Source organism: Crotalus tigris, unplaced genomic scaffold (genome assembly GCF_016545835.1).
Source record: "Crotalus tigris isolate CLP2741 ecotype Arizona unplaced genomic scaffold, ASM1654583v1 scf7180000024441.2113493, whole genome shotgun sequence".
Lineage (NCBI taxonomy): Eukaryota > Metazoa > Chordata > Lepidosauria > Squamata > Viperidae > Crotalus > Crotalus tigris.
Genome location: NW_024100610.1, coordinates 231656 through 254543, shown reverse-complemented (window position 1 = coordinate 254543; position 22888 = coordinate 231656). Strand labels below are relative to the sequence as shown.

Below are 22888 nucleotides of genomic sequence, written 5' to 3'. Positions count from 1 at the left end.
CTAATATAGAGAGCATCTGAATTACGGTCAGATGTGAATGATATAAAAAAGTCAAATTTCTTTAATTGTATAAAATATTTTGCTAATAATTCATAATATATATTTCTTCAATGAAAACAAAAGCATAGAACAGACCTTAAGTTGTAAATTTAAACCTTGTTTTTCGTTCAGTTACTACTAAGTGGAGGTCATACATACATCTTTTTTAAAAAGTCAACAAACACAAATATTGCATATATTTAAAATATGTACATGAAATTATGTAAACCTGTGTTTTTTTTCCCAATGTCGTACAGTAGCTTGCATGGTTGGCTTTCTTTCCCACTTTATTTTCATGATAATTCTGCAAATTATAGTTTAGGCCCCTGGTCATCCAATAAATCAGTATCTAAGTTCCAGCCACCCAAAGCCTAGTTCGTTCCCTTCCTTAGCTAGCACTTGCTTAAATTACTAACAAGAACATTGGAGTTTGTCCTTTGATTTTATTGATCGGCAAACTGTTTTTCTTGTGTGTAGTAGCTGACCTCTCCTAGAATATGACAACACAGGAGTCCAGTGATTGACATCTTTGGCTTTTACCTGACAAGTGATGTGTTTTAATCTAAATGGGTTTGGTTAAAATGAAAATGTAGCAAATGTAATATAGGAGACTGGTCCTGCTATTAATACGCTGTTTCTGTAGACTGATTCTCAGGAGATTGGAACATGATAGGAAGGGAAGTATATCTGGTTTGGGAAAAAACACCTCTGGGTGAAAATCTTTGTATCTGCTTGGGGGGAATAGCTAGGAAATAAATATAATCCATCAAGAAAATCACAAAAATAAAGGTGCATGATATAGAAAATTCAAGGTGAGTCTGCATGTGTACTTATTTGTATATGCCAGAAATCTCTAAGCCACAAGAGAACAGTTTGAGTGTTGATGCATAATAGGGTATAATTATCTCTGGATATTCATTCAGGAAGGGTATACTGGGAACAGAGTTGCCTTGTTTGTTGAAGTCATGGAATTCCATAAAGTTTAGAAGACATAAATGAGACAGACTTTTCTATCGAACAACAAGATTCTCTATCTTATTTGTGTAAAAGCAAGTTACTAGGAGTACACTATCACTCCTATCCCCTTGAACCAGGAAACTGAAACTTATGCAAATGATATAAATTGCCACAACAATATTCTTTCATAAATTTAACATATTTTAACTGCAACTAAGAGCTCCCCCAGATAGTCTGTTAAAACAAGGTTTCACTACAATAGTAATAGACTTCACTCATCCTCGCTTTGACTCCAAAATATTGTTCTAGACATGAGAAATCTAATTTCCAGAAACCCTGGAAATTATGGTGTCTGGAAATTAGATTTCTCATGTCTAGATGCTTGGAATCACAGAGGAAGGATATTGAAAATAGAATTGGCCGTCTTACAATACTTTATACAAGGATATGGTACCTATATTAATATATACCCTTAGGCAAACCTAGAATGCGCCATTGGAGTGTTGTGTACATTTCTAATCATGGCATCCTAACATTATTGACCTAGGAGTGGTGCAGAAAAGGGCAGGGTAAGAATGTAGTAACTGTGTCTCTTTAAGTTTCTCTCCCTTTCACAGTGGTAAAACTTGAGTACAATTCTTTGGTTGCATTTTGTCAGATCTGTTCCTATAGGACACAGTTTGAAAATCTCATTTGTAAATGCAGTGATACAGAAGAACTATTTTGCGCTGATGAATTCATAATCAAGAATGTTGAATAAATCACTCTTAGGCTATTTATTGATTCAGTTAACTTGGATAATTTGACCAGATAAACTTTTTGCTTTGGATTATATTCTTTCTTGCCAATACAATACATAAATAATATGTGCATTTTGTATTTCCTTTTTGTATAAAAATTCAAATACAAAATTAATTTTTAAAAAAGATTTTCTGAAGCTAATTTACAGAACATGTGTGTTATCTGTGGAGAGATACAATAGATCTCTTCTTTTGAAACAGTTGATTAGTATTTGCCTTGTAGTGCATCAGTACTGTCCTAGTGCTGAGCTATTTCAATCCTGGTGGCCTAGCTCAAAATCCTGCACTAAAAACATTATAGTACGCATTGCTTTGGAATATGTTTTGTGTTTTATACTAGATGTAACAGCCTACTGAACTTTTTTAAAACAAGATCAGGCTTGGATCATTTGCAGCCATCTGATGTTTGAGTCTTCTAATGATGTCATCTTATTCAAGGACAGTTTGCTTCTCTGCAATGAAGGTGCCATGTCATTCTGGATGCATCATTTCTGCTTACAAGTATGTGGTAACAATGAAATTAAGTACTCTAGAATTCTAAAATAAAAGATCCTATCATAGAGGCATATGACAAAGGTCTATGGCTGTTCTCTCCTCCAAATTAGTTTTTTTTGGATACTTAAAAACAGTATTTTAAAAAGTCCCCTATTTCCAGGTTTAAGATGACTTTCAGTGATTAATAGTTCTCCATTTTTTGCCTGTTAAATTATTTTCTTCAATAATTCTGTGGTCCAATTCTTCTGCTGCAGTGGAGATATGTAGTTATGTCTAGGGAGTTTCTGATCTTTATTTGGAACAATGTTATATCTATCTGCCTCTGCCTTCCCTTCAGTGATGGGAAGAATATAGAAGCAAAGGTTTTTCAGTGTGCATTTCTTCACTGTTCTGGTTGATTGGCCAGTTTATTTGCAATTTGATTCTCCTGAAGCTTCAGAAAAAAATACTTCAAGTGGATATTAAAACTATGTTCTGGTCCTTATGTGCCCTGACTGAGCAATTTTGTTCCAACTCATGAAATAAAATTGGCAACATAGACATTTGATTAATAAAATGACTGCAAGAGATGGACTTTGAATTAATGGTGCTTGACTACACTGATGCCATGGTTTGGGCTAGGAATATTCTAGCTTATTTTGTAATGAACTAGTTTTTCAGGAACGCTGCATTGATAACTCCTCCTTCCTTCAAGAAGCTCAAGATAGCATGTAATTCTCTCTGCCCATTTATTTTTACTTCATCACTGAGCCTAATTGTGACAGAAGAAGAGGTGATAACTAGCCAAAAATGGTGCCTGCCTGGGTAGGAAAGTGCTTTAAATATCTTGTCCTAATATGGTACAGTATTCTTACTTCCACATCCTATTGGCTGATCAGCCTAACCACTTATCTATTTGTATTGATTTGAAAAAAAATAAGAATCCAAGAAAGAATAGAATAAGATTGCGAACCTGATCTGTAGATCCAGTGCACCTACTGTGGTATAGTCTGATATTTGTACTTTAACAGACAAGGTAGCATTCTGTATTTGACAAGTAATGTAGGAATTATCAGTAGTTCCAGCTTCCCCTACCCAAAATCATTAAATATGCCTCATCACTCCAAATCAAACCTTATCATCACATTGCTGTGATATTTAGGGGAAGGCAGACATATTCGTGGCTGTGCCTTTAGTGATTGTGCTGATGTATGGCTTTTATGCAGCAGAGTGAAGTGTTTCCCAAACATCAAGATCACTGTGGTAGCCATCTTTTTCTGAATTAAAATTGAAGGAACATTTTGCTCTGGTAGTATTAAAGATTTCTGTTTAGAATTTATAAGCATACTTGTCTTCAGAGTAAACCTCAACTCCGCTTACCTTGACTTATTGTTCTAAATAAAGTGTCTTGTCTGGGAGAAACAAGATATTCTAAATATTCTAGATATCTCAGTTTGAGTGCTGTGTATCATTGCTTCTAGATATCTCAGTTTGATTGCTGTGTATCATTGCTTTTGAACAGTAAAATCATACTAAGTAAAGTCATTAGTTAACATCTATTATTCTACTTCAGAGCGAAACAGAATAGTGAAGCTAATAGAGATATAGTAGGTAGCCTTCCACATAGATTAAATGCATTTTATTTCTCTTGATAAATCAATTATTGGATTTAAAGGATTGAGCAACACATTTGTTTTTGTTTGTTTCTTAGTTTTAATGTTGTCCATTCTGGTGAGTAAATGTTTCTTTTTAAAGGTCACATTTTTTCTTCCTTTTTTATTTTTTGTTAAGATATTGTCCCCAAACATTTGTCTCTTTTATCTAACAACTTTCTGTGTCACTAAATATGGTAGTAAGAAATTACAATCACAATGAGTTCAATATTTTCTAGTACAGGTAGTTTTAGCTTAGCAGTCACAATTGGGAACAGCAACTCTGTTGCTAAGTAAAACATCCGGTAACCATGATGAACATTTTTTTCTTCTGTCTTCACAATTAACTCTGCTTGTTGCAAACCAGTTGTGAAGCACACCAATGGTGTGTGTCTCTGGGACATTGCAATGGTTTTTGTAAATGTGATTGCAAAGCTCTTTTTATACTGTTGCAACTTTGAATAGTCTCTAAACAAGGCAGTCGCTAAACAAGGCAGTCAGTAAGCAAAGACAACCTCTATTAATATTTATGGAAATTACAAGTCAAATAAGGACATTAACAGAAAGGTTACACTTTTGGGTTACACTTTTACAATTTCAAATTGTCTACAAACAATAGAAGAGATGAAGCATTACATATACAGGTAGTATGTTTAGTTGATATTCATGCATTTTTCTTTCCCATTTCAAATGAATGTGAGTACAGTATTGCAAAAGTTTGAATGGAATATGCTAGCTACATAACTGTTATTAAGATGATCACCTGATTTATATTAATGTTATTTTAGAATGGAGATCATTTTACTTTGAGAAAACCAATTCTAAAATGTTTCAACATGATAGAATAGTATAGGAAAATAGTAATGTAAGTTCCGAATTGTTTAGATATACACCTGAAATCTCAAAGTGTATTGTAAGGTCACCAAACAGGAGTCTGTGAAATCAGAATTATTTCCCCGCATATATTGAAAAATAATACAATATTAAAATCCTGTCAAAGAATTGTGAGAAGCAGTAATGCAGCCAATGTGTCAATTTTAATTTTTAATATAGTAAATATTGATAAATATAAACAAAGTAAACAAAAACTGTTTTGGGCTTCTCCGTAAATTTTAAAAGTGGGATGGGTCCTGAGAGAAAAATGCTTTAAGAAACACTGATCCAAGGCATACAAATTGTAACAAAAGAGACAAATAAAAACATAATAATTACAATTGCACAGTTGTTATCTAAAGTTATCTGTTCTAATTTTTTTTTAGGAATTCTTTCATGTGCTCCATATCTAATTTGCTTTTTTTGTTTAAGATTTACCTATTGGCTTAGATCTATTCCAGTGAGTTTGCTTAAGGAAAAATAAATAAATGCAAACAAAAGTCCATGCAATCCAAACTCTGAAATGGAAGGAAGAAATGTCACAGTGGTGGAGAAGGAACAGCAGAAATAATGTGGGAATCCCCTTGGAGTTCTTTTGATTACCTGACCATAGAGACTAAACTATGACATCTGTTTTAAGTTTCCAGAGGCAAGGAAGCAGCCGTGAGAATCAGATGCTAAACTGGGATCAGTTCAGCTAGGTGTGGGTGGTAGCTAGAGCAAGCTTTAAATTTGATATAATCTCTTCATTTGGTATAGTAGACCTTCTGGAAAAGCACGCCTATCTTTATTTCAGTTTTAAGTATTATATTGGTTAAAATTACATTATCTTTCTTTAAAACAAATAAATGAGGAACCTGCAGATGTTACAGTCTGATTGCTGGAAACAACAGGCGTTGCCAGGAACAGCTGGAATGATATTTTTTTTTAAAGATGTAAGGCTAAAAATCACCACGCAGCCAATTACTGAGGGGATTGTTACCTGCACCAACTATTCCCATTTCCCACTCCTTTTTGCTGCTACCATTTGTATTTCCTAAGGAAAAAAAATGCCCAAAGATAGATTCACCCCAGTATCCATTATGGTGAAAGAGAGATACAGAGCTCTGTACCAGGTGTGATAGGGATCATTAATTATACCTTATATATTGTGCCACTCTTGTTTAAATGCATAGCTATAGTTAACTATTTGATTTAAATGCTTGTCTAGGGTCGTCTTATACTTGGCTATCAATTGTACGGTATATAAGTCAGGTAGTTCATTTCTGTGTGGTTTATTAATGCCTAATATATAGAAAAATCTCAGCTGGAAAGTTTGCTGGTTCAAAATCGGTAACTTCAGTGTGATAAATTTTTAATACAGAGATTAAATTAAACCACAGACCTGTCAGCTTTTAATTCCTGAAGTTATATCAGAAGATGCATTGATAGTGTTCTTAATGGATCACCACATGTATAGCTTTATCTTCTAGCAGTTAAAGGGAGCCAGTCAAATATGACTTTGTTTCCAGATAATCAGCTTTAAAAAACTTGGTGGAAATAGCCTTCCAGAAAATTGTGAAGACCTGGCTTTTCTCCCAGTAAATGAGTTTGTTATGCAAAACCTTGATTATTGCATTGTTAATTAACACTGTATTTTGAGGTAGGGAGGTAAGTAGGTAGGTAGGTAGGAAGGAAGGAAGGAAGGAAGGAAGGAAAAGAAAGAAAGAAAGAAAGAAAGAAAGAAAGAAAGAAAGAAAGAAAGAGAAAGAAAGAAGGAAAACATTTTTGTGGATTGATGTTAGCTGGTCAGAAGAATTGTTGCTTCTGGAGTATTTCCCATTCTACTATTAGATTTATAAAATTGCTAAAGAGGTAAGAGCTTGAAGGCTGTAATAGACAAGGTGGGGATAAGCTGTGGCCAAATGATAGCAAAAAAAAACAAAGGATAAAAGAGAATGAAGTGACTTGGCAGAGAGTAGTAGTACTCAAACTGCAAAGCCTGCAATGGACAAAGGTACAAAAGCAGCAAAGATGAGTATGGTTTGCGCAAAAAATGTGAGAGAGCAAGAGAGAGAGAGAGAGATCCTTAAATATAATTACAAAGAGTTCTTATTGAATTACACAGCACCAAACTTTACTTAGACAGAAACAAAGACAGCTGTGTTACCAGCAAGAAATTGTGTCCCTTATACTGACTGGCATCTGTATGATGTGTATGAAAGATTAATTGTATGAAGTTCTTTTGAATACCAGTGTTAGACATAACATATCTACTGCTTGTCTGATTCTTCAGTTATTGAGGATCAGGATCATAGTTATTTGATGCTCATGTGCCTCTACCATCATTTTGTGAAAAAATGAAGATCTTAATGTCTTTCACAAGTGACCAAAATTCATCATGGACTTAGGAAAAATCTGAAGTTAAATCCCTTTTGACAGCCAACTTCCTTTATTATGCCTTTTCTCTGTAAAGAAGAGCATTTGTCACTTGCCTGAAAGAAGGACTACTAGATACTCGTCAGAAGGGGATGCAAAGTCATGGCTACATCCCTGCAATACCCCATAGTATCTATTCTAGGCAGATACGGTAGGAGTCCTTGCCTAAAGGAAGCCTATAATGAAAAGGCAGTAAGTAGGAGTATTTTTCCTCTCTGCAACTTCTCTTTTCTTATGCTTGTTTTTAATCATTGGCTGAAACTTGGTGCTCAATCCTTTCAGCTACATTCCTGGCTACTCCCACATGGATTTCTATGCTGTTGCCACCTTAGCCATGCCACTTAATTGCCTATTTTCCCCCATCTGTTTGTGAATGGAGTTGTGACACAGTAAAAAAATACGGAGTGTATTTCATATTCAATTTCAATCTTTATTACAGTTACAGACCGCCACAGTATTTCATATAAATCATGAACATGTTATATGAGAAATATAGAATTTAAAAACATGTTCATTCCCCCCCCCTTTATTTCTGCTTTTGAATGTCAAATGTCATTTGAACACTTCTTAGAGAGCAAGTAAGATACTAATCTTAAAATAATCCATGAGATTTTGAGTTTGTTTGAACCAAATATCTGGGGTGTGATAACTTGGTGTGTTTCTCACTTCTCCACTACAGTTGATATTTATGGTTGTGCTTTCTCAGCATTTTGTATAATTATAGTTGTTCTTTTTGATCTTTGGAAGGTTAAATGAGTATAAAGATGCCCTTATAATTCAAACTCATTCCTGGATAGCCAGTCTATGCAGTTTTCTTGGCAGAGATACAGAATCAGTCTGACTTCTTCAAGCATTTTTTCCTACTTTCCAGTTTAGTCAACAGTCCAGGATTTCCCAGGATATCCCCCATCTAAGTTCCAACTCTGGACCAACATTACTTCATTTTCATTAATAATCAAGTTTGGCTATGTTTGCTGGTACATAATTTGCTGGTACATAAACAATTATGTGTAGGACAGTCTAACTCAGTGGTTCTCAACCTTTTTAATGCTGTGACCCCCCAACCGGTCGTAAGTCGAGGACTACTCAACTGGTGCAGCACCATTTGCAGAATGGGACTTTTGGCGGGCTCAGCAGGGCAGAGACAGCCTGGACAATTCCTATTGGCTTTTGAAAGCCAATAGAATTAGACTCTATTCAAGAGAGTCTATTCTATTTGCTTTCAAAAGCCAATAGAATAAAAGGGAGTAGCACAGCTAAGGAAAAGGGGAGAAAAAAATGGTGGACTGCATTGTTTGGCGACCCCCATGAAATGGTCGTTCGACTCCAAATGGGGTCCTGACCCACAGGTTGAGAACCACTGGTCTAACTGTTGGAAAGAATGCTAATATTATTTTAGGCCAAATTTGAACTAAAAGTTATGGAATTTGTACAAGGTTATGCAAGCTGTTTTTGCACTGAGGTGCTTTGATGATTATATGGTCACACAATATTGGATGTGAAAAAGCTTTCAAGAAAGAGAATCATAATCAAGGCTGCTGTGTTGACTGCTCAACATAAGTATTATGTTGGATGTATTGTCCTTACTGAACCATTTTTTAGAAATACTAATAAGAAAACAAAAGATATAGCTACCACTGTTAAGTGTAACTTATTCTAGTGTAGGTGTCATGCAATAGTTATGAATATAGCTTTTTGGGAAATTAGCATAAAACAAGGAGAGTAACCTGTTTGTCTAATTGGGAGAAGCCTCCATATTCTAGGGCAGTGGTTCTCAACCTGTGCGTCGGGACCCCATTTGGGGTCGAACGACCATTTCACGGGGGTCGCCAAACAACGCAGTCCGCCATTTTTTTTCCCTTTTCCTTAGCTGTGCTGTTCCCTTTTATTCTATTGGCTTTTGAAAGCCAATAGAATAGACTCTCTTGAATAGAGTCTAATTCTATTGGCTTTCAAAAGCAAATAGGAATTGTCCAGGCTGTCTCTGCCCTGCTGAGCCCACCAAAAGTCCCATTCTGCAAACGGTGCTGCACCAGTTGAGTAGTCCTCGACTTACAACCGGTTGAGTAGTCCTCGACTTAACGACCGGTTGGGGGTCATGGCATTAAAAAGGTTGAGAACCACTGTTCTAGGGGACTTCCTGTGAAAAAAGAAAATTACAAACTGCTCTGTAAGTTGCTCAAAATCAGACATGATTGGAGCAGACTATAAGTTGAATTAATTGTTTCCTTGTGTTGGAACTGGCATATAATATAATTGCAATCAGTCTCACCAACATACATGCCCAGCCAGCTTTCTTCTGTTGATATGTAGCTCTTTCCATTAGGAAATCCTTGAGGGTAATGCAAATTTACATTCTTGTAGCTTTCCATTTAATTCTGCCTTAATACAGTACGTATTTGGAACAAAGCCAAATATTGGAGGCTTGGGGTGGTTAGGGAGAAAAAAGGGGAGGAAACAAGTTAACAAATGCTAGAAGACTAAAATATAATTTCTTTCAAATTGAACTTGATCTCTGGTAACATCATGAAATGCATCCATGCAGTTTCCTTAACAACATCAAAATGGTTTGCCATTGCCTTCTTACAAGATTTTTGTTTGATTTTCCAGTTTAGAATGGAGACTTCCAGCAAAATTATATCTATGTATTATTCATGTTTATTCTTGCTTAGAGGATTTTTTTTTTCCCCCGAGAAAATCAAGATTGAGTAGACGTTGCCATCTAGCTGGCTGATAAGACTAAGCATACTGTATTACAATAGACCTTAAGCAGACTGATGTTAGGTTTGGCTAATCTAGAAAACCAATCATCAGGCCTGGGCAGTACATAAATAGGGGGCTACCTTGGTGGCGTATCTTAGATTTCAATTTTGTTTCCAGAATGTCAGGTTCCTTTGTATTCTTCTGCGCTGGAAAAAGTCATAAAGTGACTATATTTAGTCCTCGACTTATAACCATTCATTTAGTGAGCATTCAGAGTTATAATAGCACTGAAAAAAAATGACATGACTCTTTTTCACATGACCGTTGCAGCGTCCCTCGTGGTTGTGTCATCAACATTAAGATGCTTGGCAACTGACTCACATTTATGACAGTTGCTCATGACAAGCAAAAACAATGGAGAAGCCATATTCACTTTACAACCGTGTTACTAATTTAACAACTGCAGTGATTCACTTAACATCTGTGGCAAGGAAGGTCGTAAAATGGAGCAAAAATTGTCTCACTTAGCAACAGAAATTGGGGGCTCAATTGTGTTTATAAGAGTAGGACTACCTGTACTTTTTTTTTCTTTTTATCTTCTCTTGCACCTCTTTTTGATTTTCTTAGATTTTGTTTGTATTTGAATTTTTTGTTCCCTTCCCAAAGCCAAGCATATTTTCCTACTTTGGACCTTCTAGGCCACTTAAGTGCCTAGCAATGAAGTAGAATTCCTCTTGCGCCGGGACACCAGGACACGAAAAAAGAGCTAATTAAAAAGCTGGCTATATTTCCCTACTTTTTTAGTTAAATAAGGTGTTATTAAGTCTCTCCAGTATTCCTTCTCTTTAGCATATTTCTTCTCTCTTGAGCCTCTGCTTCTTGTGGGTCACATCTTTTCGCCTTTGTGATCTTGTAGGGAGGAGAAAACCTTTTGACAGTCGTAAGCTGATTTGGCATTTGAGTACATTGTAGCCATTATTTTAAAATGGTTGCCATGGGAAAGCTTGCCAGTTCAGAAAACGCTTAGCCTAATTTGTCTGGCCAGTTGCAGACACCCGTTTATCTGAAGCACAAGCTGATGACACCGGTCTCCGTTAATCCCTTTAGCCATCCCCACGTTTGATCTGATCTTGGTTCTGGGTGTTTCCTGGACCCCTGGCATAGTAACAGATAAAGCCCTAGGATGCATCCAGTTACCATTGCTATTTTCTAAGAACACCTTTGTGGGGCCCAGAGACATTCTTTTGCCCAAAGGCAGTATTTGCAATTGATACTTTGCTTTGTGCAGCGTGACAGATAACCCATTTAATATTTTTTCTTAAAAAGATCTAAAAATAAACTAATGGGTACCATAGAGGTTCACACTCAGATGTTCCCCGGCCTTGAATGGAATTCCCTTAAAATCCCTTGATTGAGAACAAAATGGCAGTGGGGGTGGAAGGGGAGGAGACACAACAGGCATAAAGCGCTTATGAAGCCTGAAAGGGAATTCCAGTGGGGAAATGTGATTCTTTTTTTTCCACCAGAGGTTGGTTAATCGCATCAAAGCCTTGCTTTTTACTGATTCTTTTTTTGTGTGTAAGAAACAGGGTAGCATTAGTGAGATTACAGCATGGTACATGCAGCCTGTAAAGAGATATAGATGCCAGGCAGCTGAGGCAAAGCACCTAGAACTGTGGAAATAGAGGCCCCAAGAAACAAAATTATATGGGTATTGGATTTGGGTTACATTCCTCTTACAACAACTCTTATGAAGTTATCATAAGACCGGTGGTGGGGCAGTGATCAGAATGCAGTATTGCAGGCTCAGGCTACATTCCCACTGCCAGGAGTTCGATTCCTTTGATCCTGACTGGCTCAAGGTTGACCTGGCCTTCCACCCTTCCAAGGTGAGTAAACTAAGGACCCAGATTGTTGGGGGCAATAGGATGACTCTGTAAACAGCTTAGAGAGGGCTGTAAAGCACTGTGAAGTGTTATATAAGTCAAAGTGTTATTGCTAAGTGCTGTCATAGACCCCAACCCTCCTATCCTTTCGTAAGGGCCTAAAACTTGGCTCTGCCAATTGGCCTGGGGTCCTAACAGGGGAACAGCACAATGGAGGTGGTTAATCAAGTAACAACTGATCCTGCCTTCCCCCCCCCCCCACTCTGCCCACACTCTCCCCCATGTGTCTTTGATTATAATCTTGGCTTTAATTTACTCTTGTTTTAATGTAGATGTATTTTTATGTCCGTAAGCCACCCAGAGTTACCTTATGATAAGATGGGCGGCCAATAAATTTTATAAATAAATAAATCTGTTTCCTATGGTACTTTCTCCATCCATTCTAGTATCTCCATTAATTATCAAATTTTACTCAAAAATATTCATTTTCACTGAATATTTCGTAGATACGTTGCAGCCCACTTAGTGGCAGAATCTGCTCAGATTTTTTTTTCTCATGTGACCCTTCTACCTTTTATTTTAAATATATTTTGATATCAGTACATTCTGGCAAATAAAATTGTTGAAATGTTCAAAAGTATGTTAGAATCTGCTGAGTAATGTAGATTTAATTAGTTACATGGCTTCTATTTTGAAAGTGTCCCCATTCCTCAAAAATACCACAGCTACAAGCATGAGAGAGCCCCACCGATTTTCCTTTGAGTTTGTGATTTCCTAATCTCAACTGAAACATTCACTTTTTTGGAGAATAGGATAATTCAGGGGGGGAGGGGGGAACCCTCATTCTCCCAGCATCCTAATTCTATCATGCAGAGCAGAACTGGCACCAATAGGCAGCCTCACCTTGGTTTCTAAGATAGTATGGTTCTCATGGTCTAATGACTTCATAAATCTAGTGAATATTAGGACTATGTCATAAGACATTAGTAGCCATATCCTATTATATTTTCTACTACTGTCTAGCGCAGGGGTGTCAAACTGCCTACCCGTGGGCCGGACGCATCACACGGAAGCTGCGCCCACCCCATTGCTGGCAGTGGCAAAACAGTCCTGATACGTTGCGCAATGTCACTTGACGTGAGTTTGACACATCTGGTCTAGCAAGACTTGCTGCAGTAAATGTATTAGGCTTATGTTTGGACCTCTTTTTAGCTGTGAAACCACATTAAATTTCCAATTTAGTATTTGAGGCAAGAAGAGGATGGCTAGGTTTACATATCGCAACAAATCATGGTTTAGTGTAGGTACAAACTTAACCAACTGTGCAAGCAAACCAACCCCTAGTAAAAAAAAAAATAGCATAAGGTGAGGTATGTACCCAATTTTTAGCTTACATAAGACTCAGTTTGCATAGTGTTGCTGTGAGGATTGAGGAATGAACATTTATAAAACCATCTGAGCATTATACTCATTATAACATACTTAGAACTGCAGTCCTAGGCATTAGAAACCTTGTTCAATCAGCAGAGCCTCCTAGTCATATGAAACTTCCGTTTTGTGAATCTGGGGAATGAATTAAATGGTATTCTCTCTCTCCCTCTGGCAAATAGGACACTGCTTGCCGACTTGCAAAATTAATTTTGGGTGAGTTGATGTTTCCCTTTTGAAGCTGTGTTCCCCTTTGTGATCCCCTCCTTTCAGATTCCTTTTTTACTTCCTTTTCTAAGCTAAATAATTCCCTTGAAAGTTTTTCTTCTTCTCCATCCCTCTAGTTTTTTTCCCCTCCTTTGTAAATGACTTGTTCATGGTTTTTCACCAAGGGGATCCTACTGCTTTTCCCATCAGTTCTTCCCAAACACTGTAGGATGTCTTCAAGATGTTTGGAATTCCTTGCCATAATGAAAAACAGGTGATGCTCCTTTTGATCAACAAAGCATTTCTCACTTGGACGTAGCAGGTTTCATGTTGCTGCTCTCTGGGTGGCTCAATGGACAGATGGGGAGGAGAAACATGAGTCTGATGCTTTGGTCTCTGAGGGTTTTTTTTAATGTTACTTTTTTTATAAATAGTTCTAATTATTGTTTTAGTGAGGACATCAAAATCTTTCGAGTTATGGTAAGATTTTGCAGAATCTAGAAAATAGCAGTGTTAAGCTTGCTTCGGTCAGGTAACAGTGTATAGCAGGGGTGTCAAACTGCCGGCCCACGGGCTGGTTTCATCATACTGAAGCCATGCCCACCCCATTGCCAGCAATGCAAAAAGAGTCACGATACATTACGTGGTGAGTTTGACACCCATGGTGTATAGGATGCTTTGGATCTGTTGATTTTTAAAAAGTTTGGTAGAAAGCTTGTAGAGTGAGTTGAAGTGCAATGGATTCTTTCAAGGGTGAGGTCAGTTCTATTAAACATGTATTGCTGAGAAAAACTAACCTTATGTTTTAAGAGTTCCTGATACTGTGAATTTTTAAAAACAGAATTTGGTTTTCTCTAGAAGCGTGAATTTTCAACAATGGTTCCTTGTAAACCTTGAAAGAAATCTGCAATGAATTTCCACGTAGCATATTAATCCAATACCCAGTACACGGTTCCACTACAGGACAAAAATACAATTGGTTCAAAATGGTCTTCAGATAAAATAGAACAAACCATACAAGAAGGAGGAGACAACAGTTTCATTAAGCATAAGATCTCTTGTTGTACAGGGTGGACACCCAATTGTATTTAACCGTCTGTTTTCTTGATTTTCATCCTGCCCTTCATTTAGGGCAGTGGCCATAACATACTGTCTTCCTTCTTTTCCCCATGATAGCAGTCCTGTGAAGTAGGTTGAGTGTATGTACTTAAAGTAGCCAATGAGCTTTCTCATTCCTAATCCAACACCTTACCTTACCTTCCATGCCACTGGCTCTTTAAACACGTTTAAAACAACACTTGTTTTGTCACATGCTTACTGTACACAGTAGAAGGAAGTAATTTAGGAAGCTAATAATGTGTGAAAGGGCAGAGAGAGAGAAAGACATATACTGGTGATGGTAGAGTTACAGAAGTTGGTAACAGTACAAAGTGAGATGTTCAAACTTTGAATCTAGTGGCACGTGCGGTTGCAAAGACACAACGCTGTTCTTTTTTCATTGGTGTTGCCCATTCAAGGAGTGTGAATACATTTCATCCAGGACTCGATTTTATGGGTGGCAAACTTAGTTCCAGAGGAATTGGTGAGTCAGGAACCCTTTCGCTTCATTATTGGTTTACACCAAAGGTCCCAGCATCTTCTGAATTTGGCCATCCTATCTGGCCATCCACCTCAAGTTCATGACTAACAGCATTAGATGAAAATATAAAAAAAAGCCACTGCAAAAGTGCTGACCTACTTAAAAGTGAAGAAATCAGTGATGAGTAATTAATGGCATGCCAAGTTGACACTATTGTACTTGGCTTCCTGATTTGCCTCAGTTGCCAGGTTTGGTCTCTTTCCTTTAGCAGATACAGAAATCAAGCTGTTAAATTCCCTTGAAATGTTTCTCAATTGAAGGAATATAAAAATCTTGATTCTGAAGAGAGCTGAAGATTCAGCAGTGGAGAATGGATGTTGTTTTTCTATGTCTGTCTGTCTGTGTGTGTCTGTCTGTCTGTCTTTCTGTATGCCTGTCTCTGACACAAGCTGCTAGCTCCTTTCTTCCAAAGAAGCTGAGACTGGCAGTCAGGATCATCTTGCTGCTGCATGCCACATCTGGCTGGCATGTTTCTTTCAAGCCCATTTGTTCAGCTTTGTTGCTATGGAGACAGTTGCTAGGATTTGGAAGGGAACAGACAAGTGCAAGGAAGAAGTGGGCAGGGCCAGTCTGGGTGGGCGGTGATGGAGTTGCACCAACATGCACAGAGTTTGTGGGAAGTAGATTCATGAGATCTGCTGACCAAATTCTACTTCTGCAGAGTCTTTTTATTTTATGAAAGGCTGTAGTTTTTATTCTACAAAAGACAGTGGGTTAGAGTTGCAGGGTGGCATTTCTCTAAACTTTCAGAGCAGTGGTTTTATGACTGCATATTGCTACAGTGGGTTACTAAGCTGCTGTTGTGTTAACTTCAAGGCTGTTTTCCCACCAGATTTCACTTCTCAAGGCTGAGAAGCTCTCTTTGGTACCTTGCAGTGCTCTGTTTTCTGAACCTGTCTCATTTCCCTATTCTAGCGGGTCACCTGAGGGTGACCCTTGATTCTTTCAAGAGCTGTTTCTCTTTTTTTTTTTTTTGTTCTCCTTAACCCACGGGGCATTTTGTGCTGGGAAAGGGCAGCTTTTAAAAAGTTATTTCTCTCTTGGAAATGACATTATTTCTCTCTTGTAGTCATCAGGGACATTTTAAAAAAACAAAACCAAACCCAAGGCCTGTGCTCAGACTAATCTGTCTCCCAGCTGAATAAAGGAAAGGCCATTGTTCTGTAATGAATGTCTTGCGGCAGAAAAGTGGAGATAGGAAAAGAAACTCGCAGCACGATTCAGAGTTCCCCTCCACTCCCTTTCTTTCATATTCCTTCTATTTTTTGAAATGTCGTAAATTTATTAGTTGGTTTTTTTGTTAGTGCTGACTAGCTGTAGAATTCTTTAGATATTATCCTTACTTGATATATGGTAGGTAACATACATTATTATTATTATGACTTACACGGTATATCTATCTTGTATTTTCAAGATGATGTAGACAAGATATTTTAGTCTAAGAAATAATAGGTGATACTTTTTATCTATTCATTTTCTTATTTTTTTTAACGTCAAATATATTTATTTATTCATCTTTCCAAGCACCCGACGGTCCAAACCTGATCTTATTTAACTTTTTGACATCAGCCAACCTTCATAATTTTGAAATTTTTATTAGTTTATCCAAATATAAATATAAAATACAAAGTGAAAAAGAGAGAAAGGGAGAAAAGTGTGGAGGGAAAGAAGAAAGAAAATGTTGACTTCCAACTCCTTTTGGTGCAACAGAATAAGGTAATAGCATTAAAACATTTATGTTTATAATACAGAGTAGCCTTTTCTATAACAACAAATCTATGAGATATAGGCTATATTTGAGAGCATTCTTGTTCTTTTTAGATGCAGATATATTAGAGAAGCTAGAGGCAAAATACACTAAATACTAGGTGCTTTTCTTTCATATTTCTAGTTGTGGCAACATGCTGTTCTACATTGAGAGAAAAAATTATTTGATTTCCTGCTGATTTTGTACATTTGCCCACTGACAAAGAAATGATCAGTCTATCATTTTAATGGTAGGTTTATTTTAACAGTGAGAGACAGAAGAAAAACAAAAAAATCCAGAAAAATGCATTTCAAAAAAGTTATAAATTGATTTGTATTTTAATGAGTGAAATAAGTATTTGATCCTCTATCAATCATCAAGATTTCTGGCTCCCAGGTATCTTTTATACAGGTAACAAACTCTTAAAGGGAGTGCTCCTAATCTCAGCTTGTTACCTGTATAAAAGACATCTGTCCACAGAAGCAATCAATCAGATTCCAAACTCTCCACCATGGCCAAGATCAAAGAGCTGTCCAAGGATGTTAGGGACAAGATTGTAGACTTACACAAGGCTGGAATGGACTACAAGACCATTGCCAAGCAGCTTGGTGAGAAGGTGAAAACAGTTGGTGTAATTATTCGCAAATGGAAGAAACACAAAATAACTCAATCTCCCTCTGTCTGGGGCTCCATGCAAGATCTCACCTGGTGGAGTTTCAGTGATCATGAGAACAGTGAGGAATCAGCCCAGAACTACACAGAAATATCTTGTCAAGGATCTCAAGGCAGCTGGGACTATAGTCACCAGGAAAACAATTGGTAACACACTGTGCCGTGAAGGATTGAAATCCTACAGTGCCCGCAAGGTCTCCCTGCTCAAGAAAGCACATTTACAGGCCCATCTGAAGCTTGCCAATGAACATCTGAATGATTCAGAGGAGAACTGGGTGAAAGTGTGGTGGTCAGATGAGACCAAAATCAAATTTTTTGGCATTAACTCAACTTGCTGTGCTTGGAGAAGGGGGAGGCTGCCTGTGACCCTAAGAACACCATTTCCACCGTCAAACATGGAGATGGAAACATTATGCTTTGGGGGTGTTTTTCTGGTAAGGGGACAAGACAACTTCACCACATCAAAGGGACAATGGACGGGGCCATGTACTGTCAAATCTTGGTTGAAAACCTCCTTCCCTCAGCCAGGGAATAGAAAATGGGTTATGGATGGGTATTCCAGAATACCAATGACCCAAACCACACAGCCAAGGCAACAAAGGAGTGGCTCAAGAAGAACCATATTAAGATCCTTGAGTGGCCTAGCCAGTTTCCAGACCTTAATCCCATAGAAAATCTGTGAGAGAGCCAAAGGTTCGAGATGCCAAACCTTAATGTCTTGGAGAGGATCTGCAAAGAGGAGTGGGATAAAATCTTTCCTGAGATGTGTGCAAACCTGGTGGCCAGCTACAAGAAACGTCTGACCTCTGTAATTGCCAACAAGGGTTTTGCCACCAAGTACTAAGTTATGTTTTGGGCAGGGGTCAAATACCTATTTCAATCAATTTATACCTTTTTTTAAAATGCATTTTTCTGGATTTCTTTGTTGTTATTCTGTCTCTCACTTAAAATAAACTTACCATTAAAACTATATACTGATCATTTCTTTGTCAGCAGGTAAACGCACAAAATCATCAGGGGATCAAATATTTTTTTCCCTCCCTATAGCTATCTTCTGAAGCTGAGCTGCACTTCCTTTGCCTCCTCCCCCATTAAAACTAGTTTTCTTTAAAAGAGTGAGGTAGTGCGTAATAACATGAAGCCAGTCTGATATATGGTTAATGCATCAGGCAAAACCGGGAGACTGTGAGTTCTAGTCCCACTTTCGGCATGAAGCTAGTTGGGTGACCTGGGACCAGTCACTTTTTCTCTAGGAAAGAGGCAAGGGAAACCACTTCCAAAATCTTGACAGGAAAATTGCAGGGACTTGTGAGGTATTTTCCAGGAGTCAAGACTGACTTGAAGGCACACATACACAGACACAAACAGCATAGACGTCACAGCAGTGTGTGATAAATTTAGCTGTGCATTCTTTTCCTTAATTTCTGGCAAACAAGGCTTTTACAGGAGCAGGTAATCACCATTTGTGACCATTTTTCTTCTGGCCTTCAGACAAGTCTTTCTGCCAAAGGATAGATCAGAATCTAACTTGCAGGAGAACAAATTGGAGCAGTCCCTGTTAATAGCTGTTACCCTCTCAAGAGAATGAGATGTTTCAAAGAAGAAACACTTGGCTTCCAGTGAAGCCAAATACTTCCTCCTTGGAAGGACTGCCAGTGCTCCAGCTGGAGGGATTTATTCTCTTTTTGGCTGTTGTTTGCTTCTTTCTGGGAAGAAGTGTTGCATTCCTCCTCCCCCAGATTCTTTTTTTTCAATCAAGGTCCTGTTGTGTTAATGTAAAAAAAAAAAGGCCAGATTGAAGAGAAATGATGGTAGTACTCTGTGTGTGTGTTTTTACATAGGGTGTGTTACTAATTTTGGAGTTGCAGCTTGTATTCAGAACACCCGCAGCCTGCCCTTCCTCCAACAGAGATGTTTGTTTCTAACTGGCTTTATATTAGGGATCCTCAACCCCCATCCGTGGACCAGTACCGGGCCACGGCATGCCAGCAACCGGTCCGCAGAAACAAGCAAAACCCCATCCGCGGGATGCAGGCAGCACACAAAGCCATGTACCCTCCGGTCTGCGGAAAAACCTCTCCACGGAACCAGTCCCTGGTGCCCAAAAGGTTGGGATCTCTGCTTTATATCATAAGCTAATGTGACAAAAATGCTAGCAGAAGGACAGTTTTTGCCCCATCTCATTTTTGGTGGTAAAGCAAGCTTCTTATCAGAGATGTACGCATGCGCACACACAGACAGAGACATACTTAAATCTCCAGAAAGAGCCGGGGATTGTGATTTGGCACATATCCCTCTTAGGGTCTTCCCATTAACATCTGAAGTCCATTATGTGGAGAAGGTAGGCCTCCTCTGATTTGACGCAGCTCTTTGTTATACATGAGATATAATAGCAGGGGTCCTAGCAGAGCTGGTATAAGCTTGCCTCATGCCTATTGCGGCTTACAACTTTCAAAAAGAATATATAGGGGAAAAATATCTAGATTCTTGCAAGAAAGGGCCAACTGCAACATAGACAATATACACAGTAGTGCTGCATAGTGTTACATATTGTGTAACACATAGGCATATTTATGTTTAAAATATGTAAACTACCCTTTATCCAAAGGGTGTCTCAAATTGTGGTAGGTATCATTCTAAAGATAAATGTAATACAGTAGCAGTAACACATAGTTTTTTTTAAAAAAAATATGTTCTATCTTGTTTGGGTTTTGAACTTTAAACTCACAGTATTCTTTTGGAAGTCATAGTTTTACACTCAGGCCAGGAACTGGTTTTTCCATGCCATACATTGTACTACACGTTCAGTTGGTGCAATCTTATTTCTCAACCTACCACAATTTCTCTTCTTCCTTCTAATCCCCCAGGTTAACTTGAAATTCCCCTATTCCTCATTTTAATAACAGTTGGGAATTTTTTCATTGGGACCTTGTTGCCCGCTTTTCCATTGTGACTTTCATTCTGCACTGAGGTTGACAAGATTCCCAGCTTATCTTGTTGCCATTAACTGTTTTTAAAGTATATAAAAACAATATTATCATGGAACCTAAGTTTCCTTTGCCCTCATGCAGACTAAGCCTTGCTGAAGTAGGTCATCAGGTCTGCTGCATCTAAATTAAACGCTGTTGCGCATGTCTCCTAAGGCTTAACTTCATCTTTCACTGTTGCAGATAAGGATTTGACTGCCACAGGATAGGATTATCATGCTCCTGACTAACGTTTTGGTTTCTGATACACCTTTCTTTGAAACATCTGTTGTTGGCCATGACTTAGCCAGATTGCACTAAAATAGGTCTGAGCCAGTCATACCTTTGTAAAAAAAAATCAGCAACTACATTTAAAAAATATTAGTGTCGATATTTATATTGAATAATAGCTGGGTAACTTTCCCCAGTATAATTGGCATAAACATTTATATCCCTTGGTGCATCGTATGGTTAAAATGGTTGCATTTCCCTACTGGCTGCTACAGTATTGAAGCCAATTCAGATTTGGTCAGAATTCTTGTTGCTTTTACCAGAAATGTTTATACACCTTCCAGTGATGTATATTCATTCCATAAAAATAAATCTAGATTTTGCTACTTAGAAGGCACAGCACGTATGTCTGATATGTAAACATGGTCAGGAATATGAAAACAACTTCAGAGCCTTCCATTTTAATTGACTATAGAATGCATAGCGTTTCACAGGCAACAAGTGAAGTGGGCATTTACGGCTAAAAAACACAACAGAAATAGCAAGAAGTCCATGCTCTTGGCATCAGGTCCCTCTTTAAGGTTCAAAGAGCCCAGCGGTTAGTAAATAAAGCAAGGAGTGGAAAAAATAATTTCAAAATTTAACACTTACAGTTTTTTTCTCTGACAAACCAATCTGCTTTCTTTTAGAAAGAAAAAAAAAGACGTTGGTCTCAGCAGGTAGAAGTGTATGATAAAGAACAAATCTTCTCTGTAATTATGGGAAAGTACATACAGATAGTCCTTGCTTCCCAACTTATTTAGCAACTGTTCAAAGTTACGACAGTGTAAAAAAATAGCTTTGCAACAAATCCTCTCATTACCATATAACCACCGTAGCATCCCGTGGTTGTAATTGCCATTTGGGTACTTTGCAACTGTAAATATGGCATCTTGCAGTTACATGATATTTCACTTAATGACCAAAGGGGAAGTGAGCTTGCAAGGCCATTTTGATCACATGATTTCCCACTTAGCGACCACCACTCTATTTAGCAATAGAGTTACTAGTTTTATGGATATTGCGGGGTAGCTTGAATTTCCATTTTTTTTAATCTGACCTTTTATGATACTTGGATAGAAGGTAACACCATAATTTTAAGCACTTTTTCTTTTATTATAATACAAATATTATTTGTATTGCTTTGAAAGTCAAGTCTTAAGAAGCTTTGGTAGGAAATACAGCCGAATTTTAGCAGTTTTGAAAATTGAGTTTTTGAACCTTACTGTGTGATAGGACTGGCTTCAGAATCCCCACTGTATAAAGTCTGCAAACCTTTGTTGAAAAATGAACTAACGATAGCCAATTTGTACTTTGTATATAAAATGTTTTTACTTAATTTGCAGTCAGGAAACATACAAAGGCTTGTTGTGAAGTGGAATAATAAGCCAAATTAAGTGGTTACTTTTGAAGCTTAAAAACGCTAGCCTGTTGGAAAGGCTATAAGCTCCATGATCAGCAGGTGGATATGTTTTTGTATGAGGAAAACCTGAAGATTTTGCATATGCATGTCTGTGTGTGTTTGTGTGTTTGTTTGCTGGGCCACTTTTGTGAGAGCCAGTTTGGTGTAATGATTAAGGCGTCAGGCTAGAAACCAGCTAGAAACAAGCAGCTCTAGGAAGAAGGCACTGGGCAAACCCCTTCTGAAAAATCTTGCCGAGAAAACTGCAGGAACTGGTCCAGGCAGTTGCCAGGAGTCAAACACCGGCTTGGAGCCCCCTGCCCTCCCCTCCCCCCCTGCAAAAGTCACTGTTAGTGCATTACGCTCATGGGGAGGGAGGAGCTGTGTTTGATTGTTGGATGCCAAGAAGGCATTTGCAGAAAGCAGCCTGGTCTGAGTTTTTCACTCATGCATAAATAGACATGATAAAAATGTATACAGATCGACTTATGACCACAGCTGAGCCCAAGATTTCCATTGCTAAGCGAGGAAGTTGTTAAGTGAGTTTTTCCCCCTTTTACAACCTTTTTTTTGCCACAGTTAAGCGAATTACTGCTGTTGTTAAGTGAAACATGAGGTCATTAAGCGAATCTGGCTTCCCCCATTGACTTTGCAGTGATTCACTTAACAGTTGTCGTAAGAAAGGTGGTAAAATGGGGCAGAACTCACTTAGCAAGCAGAACTCATCATAATAAAAAGATGGCGATTCCCGGGGG

The 22888-nt window shown here is 37.9% G+C and overlaps 1 protein-coding gene across 4 annotated transcripts in view; it reads left to right on the top strand.

Moving 5' to 3' along the window:
• The window catches only part of CSRNP2 (cysteine and serine rich nuclear protein 2), a 40373-nt gene that overhangs the window by 3102 nt on the left and 14383 nt on the right, over positions 1–22888 (top strand). Inside the window, exon 2 of one of the 4 annotated variants that reach the window (XM_039332027.1) lies at positions 2235–2297. The exons of 2 other annotated variants lie outside the window; for them this stretch is intronic. The gene's annotated coding sequence lies outside the window, so the exon portion shown is untranslated. Of the gene's footprint in view, positions 1–2234; positions 2298–18455; positions 19604–22888 lie in introns of those variants that run through there. One more of the 4 variants, XM_039332029.1, reaches the window with a different exon arrangement.